The 23,709-nt window shown below is 44.1% G+C and overlaps 1 protein-coding gene across 2 annotated transcripts in view; it reads right to left on the bottom strand.

Annotated features, from left to right (window-relative positions):
* The window catches only part of LOC128703314 (protein bric-a-brac 2), a 187,834-nt gene that overhangs the window by 83,360 nt on the left and 80,765 nt on the right, over positions 1 to 23,709 (bottom strand). The window contains exon 1 of one of the 2 annotated variants that reach the window (XM_053797931.2): positions 6,169 to 6,647. The exons of the other annotated variant lie outside the window; for it this stretch is intronic. The gene's annotated coding sequence lies outside the window, so the exon portion shown is untranslated. Of the gene's footprint in view, positions 1 to 6,168; positions 6,648 to 23,709 lie in introns of those variants that run through there. 2 annotated transcript variants of the gene reach the window in all.

Here is a 23,709-nt window from a genome sequence, read left to right as displayed (position 1 = left end):
GTGACCGTACACACCCAGGCACGGTGACCGTACACACCCAGGCACGGTGACCGTACAAACCCAGGCACGGTGACCGTACAAACCCAGGCACGGTGACCGTACAAACCCAGGCACGGTGACCGTACAAACCCAGGCACGGTGACCGTACACACCCAGGCACGGTGACCGTACAAACCCAGGCACGGTGACCGTACACACCCAGGCACGGTGACCGTACAAACCCAGGCACGGTGACCGTACACACCCAGGCACGGTGACCGTACAAACCCAGGCACGGTTTGATATACCTTTGATATACCTTTGATATACCTTTGATATACCTTTGATATACCTTTGATATACCTTTGAAGAGTTTCGAGAGTTTCTCTACTCTCTGAGCCCGGCCATGGGCCAGGCTTGTCTGGTGCTTGCCTGGTCAACCAGGCTGTTGCTGCTGGAGGCCCGCTGCCCCACATATCCATCACAGCCTGGTTGATCTGGCACATGGTGAAGACACTTGTCCACTTTCCTCTTGACAAGTATCTTCACCAGGTGCCAGATCAACCAGGCTGTGATGGATATGTGGGGCAGTGGGCCTCCAGCAGCAACAGCCTGGTTGACCAGTCTTTCCTACATACACACACTCACTCCACATCTACTAATACCTACACACTGTCAGGAAACCCTTCCTCTGTCTACGTATTCCTATAAATAAAGACGTGAGGGTTGTGTTGGCGTGTGTATGAGTGTCAGCGCCATCTATGAACCATACAACAAATCTGGATGAACCATTTACAAGTCACAGTGTAACTTGTAAATGGTCTAAGTCGGACCAAAACTTAGTCGTAACTTTTTCCTAAGTGCGGGTTATTTTTGCGTTGTTCCAATCACGGTATTGTGATTTTTGTTCATAATTTGGATGGTGCTACAAACATGGAAGTCTGTCATGCCCATGTTTGCTATTTCCGATCACCTAATGACCAGACTCGGAGTCAGTTCTTTCCCTCCACGTCTGTCCTGGGTACTTAGGTACTATCATGTGTACTTAGGTACTGTCCTAAGTACTTAGCTACGTTAGTAATAATCTTGATGTCATAATTTTGTAATTGGTTAACAGGTGTGATTGTTAGAACTCTGGGACAATAACTGGAACAATGCACAGGTAACCCACACGTAGGAAATGAAGCAGCAAGTATACTGTATATAGACGACGGGGAGTGACGGGACCAGGAGAGGAAGGTGGAAGTGGAGTAGTGGTAGAGGCAAAACTAGTAGTAGTAGTAGTAGTAGTAGTGTTGGTAGTAGTAGTAGTAGTAGCAGTGTTGGTAGTAGTAGTAGTAGTAGCAGTGTTGGTAGTAGTAGTAGTAGTAGCAGTGTTGGTAGTAGTAGTAGTAGTAGTAGTAGTAGTAGTAGTAGTAGTAGTAGCAGTGTTGGTAGTAGTAGTAGTAGTAGTAGCAGTAGTAGTAGTAGTAGTAGTAGCAGTGGTAGTAGTAGTAGTAGTAGCAGTGGTGGTAGTAGTAGTAGTAGTAGTAGTAGCTGCAGTAGTAGAAGTGGTAGAAGTAGTAGTAGTAGTAGTAGTAGTAGTAGTGGTGGTAGTAGTAGTAGTGGTAGTAGTAGTAGTAGTAGTAGTAGTAGTAGTAGTAGTAGTAGTAGTAGTAGTAGTAGTAGTAGTAGTAAGTAGGGGAAGTAGTGGTAGACAGAAAATGGAGTAAAGAGAAGCAATATTAGACTTACTCTCGTGCCACTACCCCCCCTCTACCAACTACCACTACAACTTCCCCTACAAGCACTACCAAAACTCTACTTCTTCCTCTCTTGGTCCCCTCCCTGTTCTCCTCTCCTATGTATACTGCCTCACCTCCTGTGTTAATGTGACTTCTAAATGGTCTAAGTCGCATGAAAAGTCGCCGTAAGTTGCACTCTCCTGTGAGCGGTTAGGTCAGGTTAGGTTAGGTTAGGTTACGTTACGTTAGGTAAGGTTAGATTAGGTTACGTTAGGCTGGGTTACGTCACGTTAGGTTAGATTAGGTTAGGCTGGGTTAGATAAGGTTCTTCAGGAAATAAGTCAAGTGTCTCCTGACGCGGGTCTTAGATGATGACCCACCACTGGAGCTTCTGGTCATCTGACCGAGGTCTTCCGCTTACTTACCGGTCCACCTCTTTAAAACGTATGGTCATAGTTATAGTCATAACACTATAAGAAACCTAGGAACAATAAGCTTACTGAAAGAAACGTAAGAAAAACTCAATAGTTTGGTCATCACAAGTACAGGAAAACTGACAAGATGGATAAAAAAGGATTTCCAGTCGAAGATATGCCGAAGTATTTACCAGATTCTTTAATTAACTGTATTAATTCTGTACTTTTATAGACATACTTAAGTCCAGTAAGTTTATTTTGGTACAGGTATACATAAATGCAGTTGCATATTAACATGTATGTTACAATGTAACAATTTACATATATGTTATATAACATATATGTAAATTACTTGTTATAACTCAAAAAAGTCTTGTTTCCATTGGGGTCCCTGATTTCCATTGGGGTCTTTGATTTCCACTGGTGACCTTGATTTCCATTGTTGGCCTTTGATTTTCATGGGAGACTTGCTGTACTTAAAAATTTGAATAATATGCTACGATCTCACACTGAGTGTACCGACTTAAGCAGCTAAATTATTGGGAGAGTCGTATACCCCTGAAACAGTATTCTAAAATTTTATACCGAGAAAACAGTGAGCGTTTGTAATCTCTTCATTTGTATTCCATAGAGCTTAAGAGAGAAAGGTACATCATACTTTATACATGGATAATCTTGGAGGGACTGGTCCTAAACTTGCACACCGAAATCACTCCATATGGAAACGGGAGACTTGGCAGAAGGTGTAGAATACCCCCAGTAAAAGGCAATGGCGGAACGAGTACACTGAGAGAGAACTCGGTGAATTTTAGAGGTTCCCGGTGTTTCAACTCCCTTCGTGCATATACCTTTGATATACCTTTGAAGAGTTTCGAGAGTTTATCTATTCTCTGAGCCCGGCCATGGGCCAGGGAAATTACCAACAAAACTCTAGCTGTCTTCAAGATTGAACTTGACAAGTGCCTCAAATCAGTTCCTGACCAGCCGGGCTGTGGTTCGTACGTTGGACTGCGTGCGACCATTAGTAACACACTATTGATCAGGACATGATCCACCAGGAGGCCTGGTCTGGGACCAGACGGCGGGGGCGTTGACCCCTGGAAGCATCCTTCAGGTATACTTCAGGTGTCGGACGGATCTCATATTGTACAATGAAACTAGTCCCACGAGAGAGAGAGAGAGAGAGAGAGAGAGAGAGAGAGAGAGAGAGAGAGAGAGAGAGAGAGAGAGAGAGAGAGAGAGAGAGAGAGAGAGAGAGAGAGAGAGAACAAAAACAGATGAAACTGAGAGATACCACAATAAGCATAAAAAATCCAAGATATTTCAGCGCCTTGCCTCCACGCAAGACACTGGAAGGTAAGACACTGGAAGGTAAGACACTGGAAGGTAAGACACTGGAAAGTAAGACACTGGAAAGTAAGACACTGGAAGGTAAGACACTGGAAAGTAAGACACTGGAAAGTAAGACACTGGAAGGTAAGACACTGGAAAGTAAGACACTGGAAAGTAAGACACTGGAAAGTAAGACACTGGAAAGTAAGACACTGGAAGGTAAGACACTGGAAGGTAAGACACTGGAAAGTAAGACACTGGAAAGTAAGACACTGGAAGGTAAGACACTGGAAAGTAAGACACTGGAAAGTAAGACACTGGAAAGTAAGACACTGGAAGGTAAGACACTGGAAAGACACTGGAAAGTAAGACACTGGAAAGTAAGACACTGGAAGGTAAGACACTGGAAAGTAAGACACTGGAAGGTAAGACACTGGAAAGTAAGACACTGGAAAGTAAGGCACTGGAAAGTAAGACACTGGAAAGTAAGACACTGGAAGGACACTAAGACACTGGAAAGACACTGGAAAGTAAGACACTGGAAGGTAAGACACACTGAAAGGTAAGACACTGGAAAGTAAGACACTGGAAGGTAAGACACTGGAAGGTAAGACACTGGAAAGTAAGACACTGGAAAGTAAGACACTGGAAAGTAAGACACTGGAAAGTAAGACACTGGAAAGTAAGACACTGGAAAGTAAGACACTGGAAAGTAAGACACTGGAAAGTAAGACACTGGAAGGTAAGACACTGGAAAGTAAGACACTGGAAAGTAAGACACTGGAAAGTAAGACACTGGAAAGTAAGACACTGGAAAGTAAGACACTGGAAAGTAAGACACTGGAAGGTAAGACACTGGAAAGACACTGGAAAGTAAGACACTGGAAGGTAAGACATTGGAAAATTAGACACTGAAAGGTAAGACACTGGAAAGTAAGACACTGGAAGGTAAGACACTGGAAAGTAAGACACTGGAAAGTAAGACACTGGAAAGTAAGACACTGGAAAGTAAGACACTGGAAAGTAAGACACTGGAAGGTAAGACACTGGAAAGTAAGACACTGGAAAGTAAGACACTGGAAAGTAAGACACTGGAAAGTAAGACACTGGAAAGTAAGACACTGGAAAGTAAGACACTGGAAAGTAAGACACTGGAAAGTAAGACACTGGAAAGTAAGACACTGGAAAGTAAGACACTGGAAGGTAAGACACTGGAAAGTAAGACACTGGAAAGTAAGACACTGGAAGGTAAGACACTGGAAAGTAAGGCACACTGGAAAGTAAGACACTGGAAAGTAAGACACTGGAAAGACACTGGAAGGTAAGGCACTAAGACACTGGAAAGTAAGACACTGGAAAGTAAGGCACTGGAAAGTAAGACACTGGAAAGTAAGACACTGGAAAGTAAGACACTGGAAAGTAAGACACTGGAAAGTAAGACACTGGAAAGTAAGGCACTGGAAAGTAAGACACTGGAAAGTAAGACACTGGAAAGTAAGACACTGGAAAGTAAGACACTGGAAAGTAAGACACTGGAAAGTAAGACACTGGAAAGTAAGACACTGGAAAGTAAGACACTGGAAAGTAAGACACTGGAAAGTAAGACACTGGAAAGTAAGACACTGGAAAGTAAGACACTGGAAAGTAAGACACTGGAAAGTAAGACACTGGAAAGTAAGACACTGGAAAGTAAGACACTGGAAAGTAAGACACTGGAAAGTAAGACACTGGAAAGTAAGACACTGGAAAGTAAGACACTGGAAAGTAAGACACTGGAAGGTAAGACACTGGAAAGACACTGGAAAGTAAGACACTGGAAGGTAAGACATTGGAAAATAAGACACTGAAAGGTAAGACACTGGAAAGTAAGACACTGGAAGGTAAGACACTGGAAAGTAAGACACTGGAAAGTAAGACACTGGAAAGTAAGACACTGGAAAGTAAGACACTGGAAAGTAAGACACTGGAAAGTAAGACACTGGAAAGTAAGGCACTGGAAGGTAAGACATTGGAAGGTAAGACACTGGAAGGTAAGACACTGGAAAGTAAGACACTGGAAAGTAAGACACTGGAAAGTAAGACACTGGAAAGTAAGACACTGGAAAGTAAGGCACTGGAAGGTAAGACATTGGAAGGTAAGACATTGGAAGGTAAGACACTGGAAGGTAAAACACTGGAAAGTAAGACACTGGAAAGTAAGGCACTGGAAGGTAAGACATTGGAAGGTAAGACACTGGAAGGTAAGACACTGGAAAGTAAGACACTGGAAAGTAAGACACTGGACGGTAAGACACTGAAAGGTAAGACACTGAAAAGTAAGACACTGGAAAGTAAGGCACTGGAAGGTAAGACACTGGAAAGTAAGACACTGGAAAGTAAGACACTGGAAGGTAAGACACTGGAAAGTAAGACACTGGAAAGTAAGGCACTGGAAGGTAAGACACTGGAAGTGTCTTCACGAGGGAACTAGAAAGACCCTTCAAGCGTCTTGGTCTCACCAACTGTGGTGCCCTGACTGACCAGGTTAACGTCCAGGTCTGAGACCGGGCCCTCTGAGCGATGGTCCGCTCAACCATCTACTGGTAAACTCACAATAACCATTACAAAAAATATAAGAAACCAATACAATAACCAATACAGCAACCAGCACAACCACCACTACAACGTCTACAACAGTCATCAAAATTACCAGTATATGCACTCATAGTAATCCTTACTTAGGGAGCTCAAGATGCAGGTCACAGTGCCGTGGAAGGTACAGTTCACAGTGTAGTTCGCAGAACCTTGGAAGGTAGCGGTCACGGCGCTGTGGAAGACAGCAGTTACGGTGCTGTGGAAGGTACCGGGCACAGTGCTGTGGAAGGTAACAGTCACGGTGCTGTGGAAGGTAGAGGTCACGGTGCTGTGGAAGGTAGAGGTCACGGTGCTGTGGAAGGTAGAGGTCACGGTGCTTTGGAAGGTAGCGGTCACGGTGCTGTGGAAGGTAGAGGTCACGGTGCTGTGGAAGGTAGAGGTCACGGTGCTGTGGAAGGTAGAGGTCACGGTGCTGTGGAAGGTAGAGGTCACGGTGCTGTGGAAGGTAGAGGTCACAGTGGTGTGGAAGGTAGAGGTCACCGTGCCGTGGACACGAGAGGGGGCCCAGGGACCACTGAACACTGTGTCGTGGTCACCGCTCTCGACACAACTCTGAATTTTGCACGCGACTTGAAACACACCCAAATCTTGCCCACCATAGTTAGTTTGTACATTATCTGATACGCCTTATCATACCGCCACTAACCTCGCCTCCCTCCCAGGGAAACATTAACTATTTCTAGAAGTCTTTAAGAAACACATACACTGAGGACAGTAATGACAACTGAAGTAGTTCTCGTGTACGAGTCTACACTGATTTCTTGTGTATAGGATATAGGTCCTTTCAAGGAAGCTTGGCTTTGAGGTTGCTAATGGGCTCTTGATCCAATGCATTGGGGCTTCCTTCCCCCGCCCCTCCCCGGGCACTTTCTCTGAACAAACCTGGAGCGCAGGCTAGAAAGATTCCTCATAATCTACACCTGGAAAATCCTAGAGGGACTGGTCCCAAAACTGGACACAGAAATCACTCCCTACGAAAGCAAAAGATCGGGCAGACGGTGCAACATACCCTTAGTGAAAAGCAGGGGTGCCATGAGTACACTAAGAGAAAACACAGTAAGTGTCCGGAGCCCAAGACTGTTCAACAGCCTCTCACTGAGTATAAGGGAAATTATCAATAGACACCTGGCTGCCTTCAAGGGGGAGCTGGACAGATACCTAAAGTTGGTACCCGTACGTTCGTACGTTGGACTACGTGCTGCCAGCAGTAACAGCTTGGTTGATCAGGCCCTGATCCACCAGTAAGCCTGGTTAAGGACTGGGCCGCGGGGGCGTTGACCCCCGAACACCCTCCAGGTAGACTCCAGGTAATTACCTCCTATTTTTCTTAGCGAGTCTCCGCTATGAAAAATATTTCAGTTGTGGGTAGCATCAGAATATAAGAATGGAGGAACACTGCAGAAGGCCTACCGGCCCAAACTCGCAGATCCTTTTAAGTATGTCGCTCTGCTGGATTCAGCAGATCGGGCCCCTGGAGCCCTGACTTAGAGAGTTGAATTGGAGTAGGTGCTTTACCTGTGGGTAGGTTCTATAGTATTTATACTTTCGCTGGCCAATACCCTGGCTTGATCAGCCTGGCTGTTACTAGTGGAGAAAAGCATAATCACACAGGTATCACGACTCAACTGTGATGAAATGGGTGATTACTGTAGTGTAGTTGATGGTGAGCTGGTGACCCTGCTGGTGACCCTGCTGCTCTGTGAGTGCAGTGATTGTTGTTGTGGCCCTGCTGGTGCTGGTGCTGGTGCTGCTGGTGCTGCTGGTGATGCTGCTGCTGCTGCTGCTGCTGCTGCTGCTGCTGCTGCTGCTGCTGCTGCTGCTGCTGATGTTGTGAGTACATCAATCTCAATCTATTTTGTTACTGTATATCCCTTATTGTTTATCTACTTTGAATAGTTTACACCCCACTGTTAACAGTGCTGCTGCTATCACTGCTGGTGATGCTGCTGCTATCACTGCTGGTGATGCTGCTGATATCACTGCTGGTGATGCTCCTATCACTGCTGGTGATGCTGCTGATATCACTGCTGGTGATGCTCCTATCACTGCTGGTGATGCTGCTGCTGCTGTTGCTTCTTCTGCTATTATCACTGTTAGTATTGTTTTTTCTGCTGCTGCTGCTGCTATCACTTTTCCTGTTATCGATGGTTGTGATGCTGCTGCTGCTATCGTTCCAAGTGATGCTGCTTAGTGACTCTGTCAGCATTCATAGTCCATGAGTATTAAACCTGTTACCAGCAAATATGAGAAACTTGGCCACAAGCTTGGCCCATGGCCAGGCTACGGAGCAGGGAAAAAACTGGAAACTTCTCACAGATGACCACAGAAGGTAGAACTTTACAAGAGACCACCGGAAGATTATCTGTTGGTAGTGCATGCTCAATCAGGTTGCAATGGAAATAGACATGTATGCGGATATTTAAGACATTTATTAAGGAGACGTTACACCCGTCAGGTAAGGGGCAGCGAGCTTGATCCAATACAGAGAACACTTCTAAAAGGCATTCGAGTTGTTTATTGGTTTGTAGTGCCCGACCATTCCCTAGGATGCCACTCACAACGACCGACAAGGACAGTGGGTATAAGGAGACTCGCCCATATGTGTTGACCTGCCCAGGATGGTGTGTGTGTGTGTGTGTCAGGGCATGGTGGAGTACGAAGCAGCAGCTGGGACGGACTCATGTTTGTTTTAGTATATTAAGAAACTAAAGGAGCTGTGGACTACTGAATTATGTAAGGAGACCTAAAAAAAAAACTGAATCTGGCATTAGAGGATAAAAAGACCAGGAAACCATGATAACGAAGCATAAAATAATCTAGAGAACTTGAAAGGGTGGACATGACTGCTTGAGAGGCACAGATGAGCCACAGTGGATGTCAGGAAGTATTTATTGAGCCTCAAGGAAGTGGAATGACCTGGATGTTGTGTGAGAAGAGGCAGAGTCTATACATACTTTAAGAATAGGTACGATAACGCCCACGAGGCTGAGAGGGAATGAAACCGGGAACGGGAAGGTTAAGGGAAACCAAGAGCTGGGACTCGACCCCTGCAGCCACAAGCAGGTTATGTAATAAGTGTAATAAGCACCAAGCAATAAATATGTATACTTATTTTCGTTGTGTTGGGGCTACTTATTTACAAAAAAGTGAGAAGACATACATAGCGTATGTGAAGGAAGGGTAGATAGGTGTCAGGATGAGACAGGTTACAGCAACAAGTTTAAGAAGGTGTCCCGTGGCCTGGTGGCTAAAGCTTTTGCTTCACACGGTGAGTGTCCGGGTTCGTTTCCCTGCGAGGGTAGAAACATTGGGCTTGTTTCCTTACACCGGTTGTCTATGTTCCCCATCAGTAAAATGGGAACTTGGGAGTTAGTCGATTGGTGTGGGTCGCATCCTGGGACAAAACCGACCAAATTTGCCCTAAATGCTCTGCATAACAAGCGGCTTTCTATATAGTAGTATGGCATTGATGTCAGCTATGCCCAGTGGCGTGCAGAGGTCTGGTGATGCCCGGGGCCAACTCCTTGATTGCATGCCCCAAATCACTATCTTAATTCCCTCTCTAATTGGATCCCCCCCCCACTTGGATGCTCGGGGCCACCACCCCTTCGTCCCCCCCCCCTCCGCACGCCACTGGCTAGGCCTGTATACCCTGTACATGTGCTTATAAAAATAGAGATATTATATTATAAGCGCCAGCAAAGGAAAACTGGTTATAGAGGCTAGAGAGCATCATAACGGTAATCCACACACAATTTTGTCTTCACTAGGCTCTTCAGCCCCTTCAGGCAAGTTTCTGTGCCAAAATAGAAAAGCCGTACCACTTGCTACTGCGTTATCCGAGGCCCTCGCCCTCACTCAACACTGGTACAAATAACCTTTTTTATACATCCCCGATAAGAATGACAATCTTATCTCTCCTCGCAAACAACCCTTGTGACGCATTACTACCACTACCATCCAATGTCACATTTCTCAGACGCCTCGAGTACCCTCACTGAAACCTCTCGCACCAGAATATATAAAACAATTGTAATCAATAATATTGGAGGTTGAGACCTAGTGATTACTTCCTCTATAATATGGCGGCAAGAATGATCTACATGTACAAGGAGGTTAAGATTAAAGCTTCTAATCAAGTCTTTACATAAAATGAAGCCTCATGATGAGCCACTTCAATGCAATTATTGTCAACAAGGGAGACAATACGTAAGGAAAGGTCACCTTCAAGGACTTCTCCAAATTAGATGATTGCTTTCGGGAAGGTGGCCCAGAATTCTGGGAAGCAAGATACCGATGTTTAATCATAGACGTCCCCCCTCTCCCTACCTCCCACCCCCACACACGCACGCAAACCTCGTGTAAGAGGCAGTGGACGAGAGGTCTTTATGCAAGCAGCTCTCAGAACTCAGGGAACAATACCAGGAACGTCTTATCAGGTCTGACGCCTGTACCGCTCGGGCAAAAGTCTAACACACTCTCGCTATTAGGGACATTTGATGCTGGAGGCTGTTTGACGTGAGTTCAATTAAAACGGAGAAAGTAAATCATCATGCGATAAGAGTCGATACCAAAGTGAGATGTAAAAATGAGTTTGAACAGCGAGAGAAGCCTGGAACAGGGCTGACCAATGAGCTACCTGGGAGAGGTGGAGTGTGCAGCAACGTGCTCAGAGTAGCCGGCGAGATCACTCTTATCTAGTGATAACATATCTGAGTGTTGTGAGGTGGTGTCTGCACACAGTTCAAGCCCCCTGAGAGCCCTTCCTCTCCCACTCATCCTTATCGAGTACGAATGAAGGAGTTTTTAACAAGATTAGATACATCTGCAGTAAGCTGCTACTCTATTCTATAAATTAATTTCACTGTAGGAACAAAAGCTAGGGATATTTATTGTCATATTCCATAAGGCAGGATGACTTTTTTTCGTCGAAAGTCTTCAGGTTAACCTAGGCGATTACAGTAAAATGGCGGGAATATTGTCAATCACTCTGCTGTGGGTTCAGTAGCTACGGCAGCCTCCAGGATTTCATTCCAGAGAAGCTGGAATAACGATTACCCAAGGATTGCCATCTTTCACAATGTGGGAGGATGAAGTGGAAGATGGATAGAGAGAGAAACTAGATGGTGATCCTTGGTTTAATTTCTGCACGAACAAAGCCACGACGAGAATAAAATATTAGTTACTGTGGGTTATGTTAGGTTTTGTCAGCACAATAATTATGTACATATCCACAGGATAATGAATTAGACACATGTGAAACACCTGGGTACCTGTATTTGAAAACGTTCAGCCAAGCAGTGTGTTATTCAGTTCGATACACAGAGATAATAAACAAAGATAACAGAAGAAGAGGCAATCAGTTCATCAGTCTGGAAGCCGGTGTCCAGCGCTTAGTCTAAACGAAGATAGTACTGGACATATACAAAATCAAACACAGGCGAAGTGTCTGTCGATAAGGGCCCTTGGTAAACGGTAAAACACACACACACACACACACACACACACACACACACACACACACAAAATGAGAGGGAGGGGTGGGGTGATTGCATTTTCTGGGACTTCAAGAAGGCCTTCGACACAGTTCCTCACAAGAGATTAGTAAAGAAGCTAGAGAATCAGACACATATAACAGGAAGGGCACTTCAATGTATCAGAGAATACCTAACAGGGAGGCAACAGCTAGTCATGGTCCGTGATGAGGTATCACAGTGGGCACCTGTGATGAGCGGGGTCCCACAGGGGTCAGTCTTGAGACCAGTGGTATTTTTGGTATATGTGAACAACATGACGGAAGGGATAGACTCAGAAGTGTCCCTGTTTTCAGATGATGTAAAGTTAATGAGGAGAATTAAATCAGATGCGGACCAGACAGGTCTACAAAGAGACCTGGACAGGCTGCTCGCGTGGTCCAGCAACTGGCTCCTAGAGTTTAACCCCGCCAAATGCAAAGTCATGAAGTTCGGAGAAGGGCAAAGAAGGCCGCAGACAGAGTATAGGCTAGGCGGCCAAAGACTGCAAACCTCACTCAAGGAGTAAGATCTAAGGGTGAGTATAATACCCAGTACGTCGCTAGAAGGACACATTAACCAGATAACTGCTGCGGCATATGGGCGTCCGACAAACCTGAGAATAGCGTTCCGGTACCTCAGTAAGGAATCGGTTAAGACTTTATACACTGTGTATGTCAGTCCCATACTGGAGTACGCAGCACCAGTTTGGAACCCACACCTGGTCAAACACGTCAAGAAATTAGAGAAAGTGCAAAGGTTTGCAACAAGGCTGGTTCCAGACCTAAGGGGCATGTCCTACGAAGAAAGGTTAAGGGAAATCGGTCTAACGACACTGGAGGACAGGAGGGTCAGGGGAGACATGATAACGACATACAAAATACTGCGTGGAATAGACTAGGTGGTCAGAGACAGGATGTTCCAGAGATGGGACACAGAAACGAGGGGTCAGAGTTGGAAGCTGAAGACTCAGATGAGTCACAGGGATGTTAGGAAGTATTTCTTCAGCCACAGAGTTGTTAGGAAGTGGAATAGTCTGGCAGGCGATGTAGTGGAGGCAGGAACCATACATAGCTTTAAGACGAGATATGATAAAGCTCATGGAGCATGGAGGGAGGGGGGACCCAGTAGCGGTCAGTGAAGAGGCGGGGCCAAGAGCTGAGTCTCGACCCCTGCAACCACAATTAGGTGAATTAGGTGAGTACATACACACACACACATACATATACACACACATAAACACACATGCACACACACATATACACACTTATATATATATATATATATATATATATATATATATATATATATATATATATATATATATATATATATTTCGTTAGGTTCAGAATGACTTTGGCGAAATTATTGCATACACAAATTTTCGCTTGTCCTATATGGCAAGATGAGCGTTGCTATTTAAGCCAAGATCGCAAGTTCTGCCTATTCGGCACGACATATATATATATATATCATTTACCAAACTACGGCAGTCCAGGATTCGACCCCACGACACATTGTCCCGTCTCAAGAGACAACACATCGTAAGTGTCACCTTATGCACTACGCCATCGATCCTACAAACAACATGAGCCTAGCGAACTAGACTTGTTTCATGTTGCGAGGACACTCGTGGCAGTGGATGTTCAAGGATTAATCTCAGCCTCCTCCTGTTTAAATACCTGCCTCAACAAGCGGTCTATATAGCAATGAAACCACGAAACAAGTGGCATTGAATCATTTACCAAACTGTTGTTTTTTAGGATCGATGGCGTAGTGGATAGGGTGACATGTACGTTGTGTTGTCTCCTGAGGCCAGACGATGTGTCATGGAATCGAATCCTGGCCTGCCGCAGTTTGGTAATGATTCAATACCACTTGAACACGCCTCGACCCGAAGACCCTCCTTATTGCAGTGACTCTGCGCCTTACTGCCCCAATTCACACGGAATATACCTGTATTTGCGGCGATGCGCAAACCGACCAATATGGTCTACATGGAATGACATCATAAAGAGAACCTTTGCTACAGCTGGATGCCCAGCCGAGAGGGAGCCCCAGTCACTAGCAGCCAACAATACCCACAACCCAGCAAACCGCCCCGACGGGATCACCATCTATCCTTGGAAGAATGGCAAGCTCTTAGCATGGGACTATACCTGTGTGTCCACACTGGCTGACACCTATATCCATCACAGTGTGGGGCGACAGGGAGGAGCTGCTGACCACGGGGAGGAGTACAAGATCGGCAAGTACAGGGACATAAGCCAACAGTATCAATTTGTCCCAGTGGGATCAGAGACCTTGGGATCATGGGGAAAACATGCCACACGTTTCCTTAAAGAACTAGGTTCCAGACTCATCGACACTACCAGGGACCCAAGGGCAGCCACTTTCATGTTCCAGCACCTCAGTGTGGCCATCCAGATGGGAAATGCATGCTACATACTGGGCCCGTGTCTGGCTTCGGAGGAGCTGGAGGAGATTCATAACTTTTGATACATTGTACCAATGTATTCATGTTTGTGTTTTCTATCAATGTATTCTGTCTATTAACAAAGCTCAAATGTAGCTTAAAAATATAGGGGGTGGTAGGAGAAGAAAATATTCGAACAACTCCGGGGAGAACCTTCAGTTTTCCCTGAGGTACGTTTCTTGTCTTCTCTGAGGATGAGGCTCCCCAATCCAGCTCTAGAGGTGGTACCTCCCTATATTTTTGGAAGCAAATATATATATATATATATATATATATATATATATATATATATATATATATATATATATATATATATATATATATCTTTTCTTTCAACACACCGGCCGTATCCCACCGAGGCGGGGTGGCCCAGAAAGAAAAACGAAATTTTCTCCTTTTACATTTAGTAATATGTGGAGAAGGGGTTACTAGCCCTTGCTCCCGGCATTTTAGTCGCCTCTTACAACACGCATGGCTTAGAGGAAGAATTCTGTTCCACTTCCCCATGGTGGCAAGAGGAAATAAACAAGAACTAGAAAGAAAATAGAAGAAAACCCAGAGGGGTGTGTATATATATGCTTGTACATGTATGTGTAGTGTGACCTAAGTGTAAGTAGAAGTAGCAAGACGTACCTGAAATCGTGCATGTGTATGAGACAAAAAAAAAAAAGACACCAGCAATGTGTATGAGACAAAAAAAAAAAAGACACCAGCAATCCTACCATCATGTAAAACAATTACAGGCTTCAGTTTTACACTCACTTGGCAGGACGGTAGTACCTCCCTGGGTGGTTGCTGTCTACCAACCTACTACCTAGTGATGACAGCTGCGGTGATGACACTTGCAGTGATGACATCTACAGTGATGACAGCTGCAGTGATGACAGCTGCAGTGACGAAATCTACAGTGATGAGAGCGGCAGTGATGACAGCTACAATGATGACATCTACAGTGATGAGAGCTGCAGTGATGAGATCTACAGTGATGATAGCGGCAGTGATGACAGCTGCATTGATGACAGCTGCATTGATGACAGCTGCAGTGATGACATCTACAGTGATGACAGCTGCAGTGATGACATCTACAGTGATGACAGCTGCAGTGATGACATCTACAGTGATGACATCTACAGTGATGACAGCTGCAGTGATGACATCTACAGTGATGACAGCTGCAGTGATGACATCTACAGTGATGACATCTACAGTGACGACAGCTGTAGCGATGACATCTACAGTAATAAAAGCTGCAGTGATGACAGCTGCAGTGATGACATCTACAGTGATGACATCTATAGTGATGACAGCTGCAGTCATGACATCTACAGTGATGACATCTACAGTGATGACAGCTGCAGTTATGACATCTACAGTAATAACAGCTGTAGTGATGACAGCTGCAGTCATGACATCTACAGTGATGACATCTATAGTCATGACAGCTGCAGTCATGACAGCTGCAGTCATGACATCTACAGTGATGACATCTACAGTGATGACAGCTGCAGTGATTACAACTGCAGTGTTACATGTGTTAAAAGTCAGTAATATCTCTAAACCATCCTTATCTCTGGATGTCTGAAAGCATCTTCAGGGATCCTTGCAATCCCGAAGGAGGTGTCAAGGATATTTTAACATGGCGAAGGTTTTACCAACAATGTCTCATACATCTTCACAGTACTCGGGGCGGCAGATTTATAAGCTCTATGGGACAATTCAAATATAATCGAAAATGTTCATTTAGTTTTATTATTCCGATTGTCAGATTTGCGGTAGATTTAAGGTACAATTTGTTGGTCTGTTTTACCAGATATGGAAGGGAGTCAATTTATTCTTCGAGTGCACAAAAAAAGGTTGAAGGTTCAACTGATTTTTTTTTTGAGGCTTCCAAGGTTAAAGTGTCAAGGTGTGATTATGAGATGGTTCGTCCATGTACCGTGGCCAGCTGGTGACTGTAAGGACGACGTTGGAAACCTGTTCTGGTTATAGGGACTCCATGCAGAGGCTGCTAGGGACACCACTAAGAGGTGACTCCATGCAAATACCGTATTTTTGGTCTGTATAAGGTGTTGCTAAAGAAAAAAAACAATTTAAACTAATACAAAGCGCCCTGGACATCTTATCACCACGACACTCTACACCAGTAAAAATAAGACGTCAAGACTGCAACAAAACAGCTATGAAAATAATTACACGAGTGATAGTGTGGTGTTACTGATACTTTATCTTTCACATAGCGAATATTTATCAAGGATGGAACCGTGCCAGGTACAGCCTCTCTTAGTACCTAACTTTTATGTTTTACTCTATCTTGAGAGTACTTAGCGAGACTGCTTGATTTTACACCCCTGGTGGTGATTCTTAGCAAAAAATACAGTTCTGATGGTGATTCATAACAGAATATACAGTCCTGGTGTGGTTCTGAACGTTACCCACCATACTCAGGCAAACAGCACTGCAAGGAAGGTAGATGGAGCAGTCAGCAGTTAATAAGGTATGTAAGTGAAGTAGTCAGCATTTAGAAAGATAGGTAGATGGAGTAGTCAGCATTTAGAAAGGAACATAGATGGCGTAGTCAGTAGTTAGAAAGGAAGGTAGATGGAGTAGTAAGCAGGGTGGCTCGTGGCCAGGTAGGCAAAGCTTTCTCTTCACACTCGTCCGAGTTCTATTCCCGGCAAGGATAGAAACATTGGGCGTGTTTCCCTACACCTGTTGTCCCTGTTCACCCATCAGTAAAATGGGTACCTGGGTGATAGTGGACTAGTGTGGGAACAAAATTGACCTAATTTGCCCGAAATACTGCATAACAAGGGGCTTTCTATATAGCAGTATGTCATTGATGTCAGCTAGGACTGTACACCTTGTACATGTACTTACAGAATTAAAGATATTAATAGGAACAAAGGTAGATGAAGTAGTCAGCAGTTAGACAGGAAGGTAGATGGAGCAGTCATCGGTTAGTTGGTTTTCCAGTGGGCACTGGAAAGCAACATGACATTCAATGGTGATAAGTTCCAGCTATTAGATATGGAAAAAATAAGAGCTTAAAAGGGGCACTGTATACAAAACCCGAGAGGATCATCAAACAGAATGAAAGGAACACGCCAGAGACCTGGGAGTAATTCTTTCAAAGAAATTATAAGGAAAATGACGGAGAGTACACTGAGAATTTTTAAAATAAGGGTAGGAGAGATATCAGAACTGGAACAGATACAGACATCATTTATGGCTCGCATAGAGTTAATAACGTATTTAAATTATAATAAACATCTCAATGTCCTAAAAATGTACACACTGGAGTTAAGGCGAGAGAGACAGAGAGAGAGGAAGAAGTTGATATCCTTGGGGTGAAATTTGACTCCAAACTGTCCATGAAGAACCACATTGTAAATCTTGCAAACAAGGCAGCCAGGAAGCTTACAAAACTTCACCGTATCTCGCATCTGCTTGACAGTAGGGGTTGCAAGATTCTGTACAAGGCACAAGTACGCTCACACCTTGAGTATGCTCCACTTTCTTGGTTTGCCTGCCCCTCCTCTCATCTGCGACTGCTTGACAGAGTAGAGAACAGAGCAAGACGTCCCATCTCTCGCCTGGACCAATCCTGGATAGATCTGTCATTTCAGCAGAGCCTTCAACACAGGAGGGATGTGGGTGGCCTTACTGTTATGTACAAGGCCAATATTGTCAAAGTACCACACTTGGATTCACTTCGAGGTCAGCGTGAAGCAAGCTACTACACCACAAGACGGGCAGAAAGCAACAACGTCACTCTGGCTGTACCCTTCTCAAGAACATCACCTCATCTGAGATCGTTTATCCCCAGGACGGCTCTAGTTTGAAACATTCGTACAGCATAATGATGTCAACGAGATAAATTCAGTTGATCAAATGAAAATGCTGGCACACAGATGCCTCCAACTTCATCCTGTTCTCTATTTGTATGTTTGATAGCAATAAAAATACTTTCAAATGAGCTGATGTAGGTAACAGCTCTTAGCTTGACAATAAAGTTAGGAATCCTTAACCTGTAAATAGCTTGTCAATAAAGCTAGGGATCCTTAACCTTGTCAAACCCTGTGTAAAAAAAACAAAACAAAAAAAAAAGAACATAAGTAAGAAGGAACACTGCAACAGGCCTACTGGCCTATGCGAGGTAGGTCCAATTCTCCCACCGGCTTAAGCTCACTGACCTAGTGACCTTAAGCTCACTGGCCGTCTGACCTCACTGACCTAGTGAGGTCAGACACGTCACTTAAGGGAGGAGCAAGGCTCCTCCCTTAAGGTCCAACTCACACCCACCCACACCTACTCATGTATTTATCCAACCTATTTTTAAAACTACACGTCTTAACTTCTATGCCGGTACTCGGGAGTTTGTTCCACTCATCCACAACTCTATTACCAAACCAGTGCTCTCGTATATCCTTCCTGAATCTGTATTTTTCCATGTTAAAACCATTGCTGCGAGTCCTGTCTATGTTAGATATGTTTAGCACACTATTTACATCCCCTTTATTAATTCCTGTTTTCCATTTATACACCTCAATCATATCCCCCCTAATTCGTCGCCTTTCGAGAGAGTGCCGATTCAGGGCCCTCAGTCTATCCTCATAGGGAAGATTTCTGATACATGGGATCAATTTTGTCATCCTCCTCTGTACGTTTTCCAGAGCATTTATATCCATTCTGTAATACGGTGACCAGAACTGAGCAGCATAGTCTAAATGAGGCCTAACCAAGGATATATAGAGTTGAAGAACAACCTGAGGACTTGTATTATTTATACTTCTTGATATGAAGCCAAGAATTCTGTTAGCTTTATTGCGAACACTTATGCACTGTTGTCTTGGTTTCAGATTACTGCTAACCAGAATTCCTAAATCCTTTCCGCAATCCGTAATATCAAGATGTAAATTATTTAGTTTATATGTGGCATGGTTATTTTCCCGTCGAACATTTAGAACTTTGCATTTGTCTGTATTAAACTGATGCCCATGTTCACCGAGCAGTAGGTAGGTACCTGGGTGTTAGTCATCTGGTGTGGGTGGCATTCTGGGGGTGGTAGTATACCTCAGATAGACCTGAGCTTTGAAATGAGCTGAGATAAGATAACAGCTCTTAGCCTGTAAAATTGATTTGTGCAAAAAAAAAAAAATGTTTGAATAATATAAAACGACCTAACATTAAAAAAGCACGACAAAGAATATGTAACAAACAGAAAATTATTGGACGGAAAGTTAGGATATTCAGACCTTCGAAGTGCCGCCAGTAACGGTGATTTTCAACTTATTTGTGTTTCCTCGTCTAGAATGCATCCTGTGATCAAATTTTTAGTAAATTTATTCAGGTATACACAAATACAGTTACATAGATTATCATACATAGCAGCATATGTTTAAAGAACCTATGATAACCCAAAAAAGTCAGTCAGACTGGGGTCGTGTACGGCTAGTGAGGCGCCAGAGGCAGAGTCAGACTGGGGTCGTGTACGGCTAGTGAGGCGCCAGAGGCAGAGTCAGACTGGGGTCGTGTACGGCTAGTGAGGCGCCAGAGGCAGAGTCAGACTGGGGTCGTGTACGGCTAGTGAGGCGCCAGAGGCAGAGTCAGACTGGGGTCGTGTACGGCTAGTGAGGCGCCAGAGGCAGAGTCAGACTGGGGTCGTGTACGGCTAGTGAGGCGCCAGAGGCAGAGTCAGACTGGGGTCGTGTACGGCTAGTGAGGCGCCAGAGGCAGAGTCAGACTGGGGTCGTGTACGGCTAGTGAGGCGCCAGAGGCAGAGTCAGACTGGGGTCGTGTACGGCTAGTGAGGCGCCAGAGGCAGAGTCAGACTGGGGTCGTGTACGGCTAGTGAGGCGCCAGAGGCAGAATAAAACGGGTATTGTACTGGTCTCAGTGACTAAATACCACATAATAATGACTGGTACCATGACTCACGAAATCGTAATGACACGATTGCAAACAAACCATACTGATCGCGGGTTATATCCCCGCCCGTGGTATAGTTTGACTGGTACCACCTGGAGACGAGGCCAGAAATCTTATCCATACAAAGAAAATACTTCGTAATCTGCACTCTAAATTTTTCTTTTTATCGGGGTGAGAGATACGTATTTCGCCATTATCTTTCGCTCCAATAAAAAGCAAAGGTGCCACAAGCATATTTTAAGAACATTGTTTCAACACTTCTTTTAGTAGATATAAAAAAAAAAATGTCGAAATAAAGCTAGGTGTCAAATTTGAAGTATAATGTAAACAGTTTTGTAGGGGAGGCGTCTGGTAAGCTGTTGGTGCATGTTTACACAGGCATCAACAGCTTTCCTGGTCAAGTACCTTTGATCCTTGATGAGTTTCGAGAGTCTCACTACTCTCGGAGCCCGGCCATGGGCCAGGCTCGTCTGGTGCTTGCCTGGTCAGCCAGGCAAGTCAACCAGGTAGTCACTAAAGAAGACTGAATTTATACCTGTCTAGACTGAGAGAGTGATGCTGTAAGATCCGTCTCTAGTGACGTTATATTGTCACGTTTGTACCAGTTGCCTCCCTCTCAGGTGACAGTCTACCTCTGGTCTCCCTCTCATGTGGTAGTCTACCTCTGGTTTCCCTCGCATGTGGTAGTTTATCTCTGATCTCCCTCTCATGTGGTAGTCTACCTCTGGTCTCCCTCTCAGGTGGTAGTCTACCTCTGGTCTCCCTCTCATGTGATAGTCTACCTCTGGTCTCCCTCTCATGTGGTAGTCTACCTCTGGTCTCCCTCTGATGTGGTAGTCTACCTCTGGTCTCCCTCTCATGTGGTAATCAACCTCTGGTCTCCCATCGACTCCAGGGTGAGGGACTGATTACTTCAAACTCCTTCTGATCCTCAACCATTCTTCTGTATATTGGACTGGTGAAGCCACTGTGTGGCCAAACGTCTGCCTCTGGTCTCCCTCTCAGGTGGTAGTCTACCTCTGGTCTCCCTCTCATGTGATAGTCTACCTCTGGTCTCCCTCTCATGTGGTAGTCTACCTCTGGTCTCCCTCTAATGTGGTAGTCTACCTCTGGTCTCCCTCTCATGTGGTAATCAATCTCTGGTCTCCCATCGACTCCAGGGTGAGGGACTGATTACTTCAAACTCCTTCTGATCCTCAACCATTCTTCTGTATATTGGACTGATGAAGCCACTGTGTGGCCAAACGTTTCCACAATAAAGATACCCAAGTGCTGCATGGGTGTCTAATTTATCAGAACACAATCACTTCTTATATGTACGTGTGTACGTGAGTTACCTGCCTCACTAAGAACAACACACCTAGCACGTACGACGTTTACCTGTGGCTTCCCCCTGGCTAAGACACAGGTATAGCCAAGGGCACCTCAGGGATTTCCCGATATACAGAGTGGAAATAGTTGTTATTGTACGATGTGCCGGATGGATCTGGTCACTATTTAACTCAGGTACGTACAGGTGTAACCAGCTGAGGAATAAATCTCACAACACCATGGATTTGAGAAGTCTTAGTTACTCCCCCCTTCTCCCCACCACTGCTCCAAGATAAATAAAATTCCGGTACGTCCTGGACTGTCATCATATTGGTAAATATACTATGAGCTGTATTGACGCCTGCAGTGATGTAAGTATAATGTCGTGCCAATGATTACTTGCGATTTGGGCTTAAATAGCTAAGCTTTTTTTGCTGAATAATGCAACCGCAAATTTGTGTATGCAGTAATTTCTCAAAAAATCATTCTGATCCTTACTAAAAATAATATATTTATTATTCAGTTATTGTAAACTTATCTAAAATATAGTTAGTTGGATTAGGCTAAATTAAATTGCGCTTGTTATAATAAGGTAAGGTAGGTTTTCTAAGGTTCTTTTGGTACAAAATTACTAATTTTTACGTTAACATAAATTAAAATATATCTTTAAAAGTTTAAGAGAAAAATTTAGAAAGGACTTAATTTTAAATGAGTTTCTGCTAATTCCTAATAGACCTGTTGAAAATGTACTCATATTTTCCCATACACACACTTAATATAGCAATGCCTTTATCTAGAGATTCCTGCAGCATGCAAAGTGCTGTGCAGTTACCCTTCGCGCGTCTACGTTCATTTTCTGCACGAAAGGTTGCAATCATGAGATGCTGCAGCTCCTGTTGGCCTTTCTGCTACACCGGAGTTTGTTTCTAACCTCTGTGGTTGACGATGGCCGGAAAATAAACAACAGAACACAAACTATACTTGAACGATGTGTGAGGAATCACGACCAGGGAATCCTGAAGCACTGACTCGATCATCATCTCGGTAAGACCTGCATCAGGAGACAATGTTCCCTGGCGAACAACACACCATCACCTCTGCATCATTTGTAAATATTGTTTATAAGAGCGACGATAAAGCTCTCCTTTGAGAAAAACATCGTGCTAGACGCGTCTTTACATAACTTTCTCCTAATAATGTTCACCACATGTGAAGCACACATTCGAGTAACATTCGAGTAACATTCGAGTAACATTCGAGTCTCACATCCTTAATAATCTCTCTGAGTAGTTCATCAAATATGACTGTCAGATAGAATACACACCAACTATATTTTCATTCCTTAACGTGTGATTATTAACATCTTAGACCTGTTTTATCTAAGGTAGTCTGAAGATAATTTGTGAAATCACTGATTTCAGTGATGACACACAATGTTGACTCCAAGTTTCTGGTTACTGAGTATAATGCCACTGGCTATGTTATCAGGCTGCAGGCCTACCACTATATAATTTAACTGATCTTATAAATAAAAGTAGGATTCCTTACAGAAGAGGAGAATCGGCTGTACACGTGCAATATAAATATTTTATCTACTCTCGATCTAGTCTAGTGCAATGTAAATCTGTGTGGTAAGGAAGACACGTTAAGATATATGAATACATGTATTTTGGTATGGCCTAATGATGTTTCGTTGTAAAACATAAGATCTTTCTTCATCTCTGCTAATGGAAAGAGGAAGAGATTATGACCCTCTTGGTCCACACCTGCATCTGGCCGGTATGGGGACGTAAAGACGGGGGTCTAAACCCCCTAATCGCCCGTTGTTGGAGATAAATTTCTCCATAGTAAATATAATGGAGTCACTCATTAGCACCACAAATTAATAAATCTGAGTTTGTAATGTATAAACGAATATTTCAGCCTAACTCGACCAGGTTATTGCAGTTCTAACAGTGAGTCGTATTTAGAGTCATCAGTGAATGGACGCAGCTCTGTCAACAGTGAGCTTATGTTTAGTCATTAATGTGCAGAAGCAGCTCTGTCAGTGGACCAGTGTTGAGATACATCAGTGTACAAAACTGCTTACTGACAGTCCTGCGAATTTAAAGACGGGATTTCTGGTGCATATGTCTTCAGTGGCACCCTGAGGAATGCAGTGTGTCATCAGTGGCACCTTGAAGACAGTGTGTCATCAGTTACACCTTGAAGAAGACAGTGTGTCATCAGTGGCACCTTGAAAAAGACAGTGTGTCATCAGTGGCACCTTGAAGAAGACAGTGTGTCATCAGTGGCACCTTGAAAAAGACAGTGTGTCATCAGTGGCACCTTGAAGAAGACAGTGTGTCATCAGTGGCACCTTGAAAAAGACAGTGTGTCATCAGTGGCACCTTGAA

Source organism: Cherax quadricarinatus, chromosome 15, assembly GCF_038502225.1.
Source record: "Cherax quadricarinatus isolate ZL_2023a chromosome 15, ASM3850222v1, whole genome shotgun sequence".
NCBI lineage: Eukaryota > Metazoa > Arthropoda > Malacostraca > Decapoda > Parastacidae > Cherax > Cherax quadricarinatus.
This window is presented reverse-complemented; position numbering and strand designations above follow the sequence as displayed.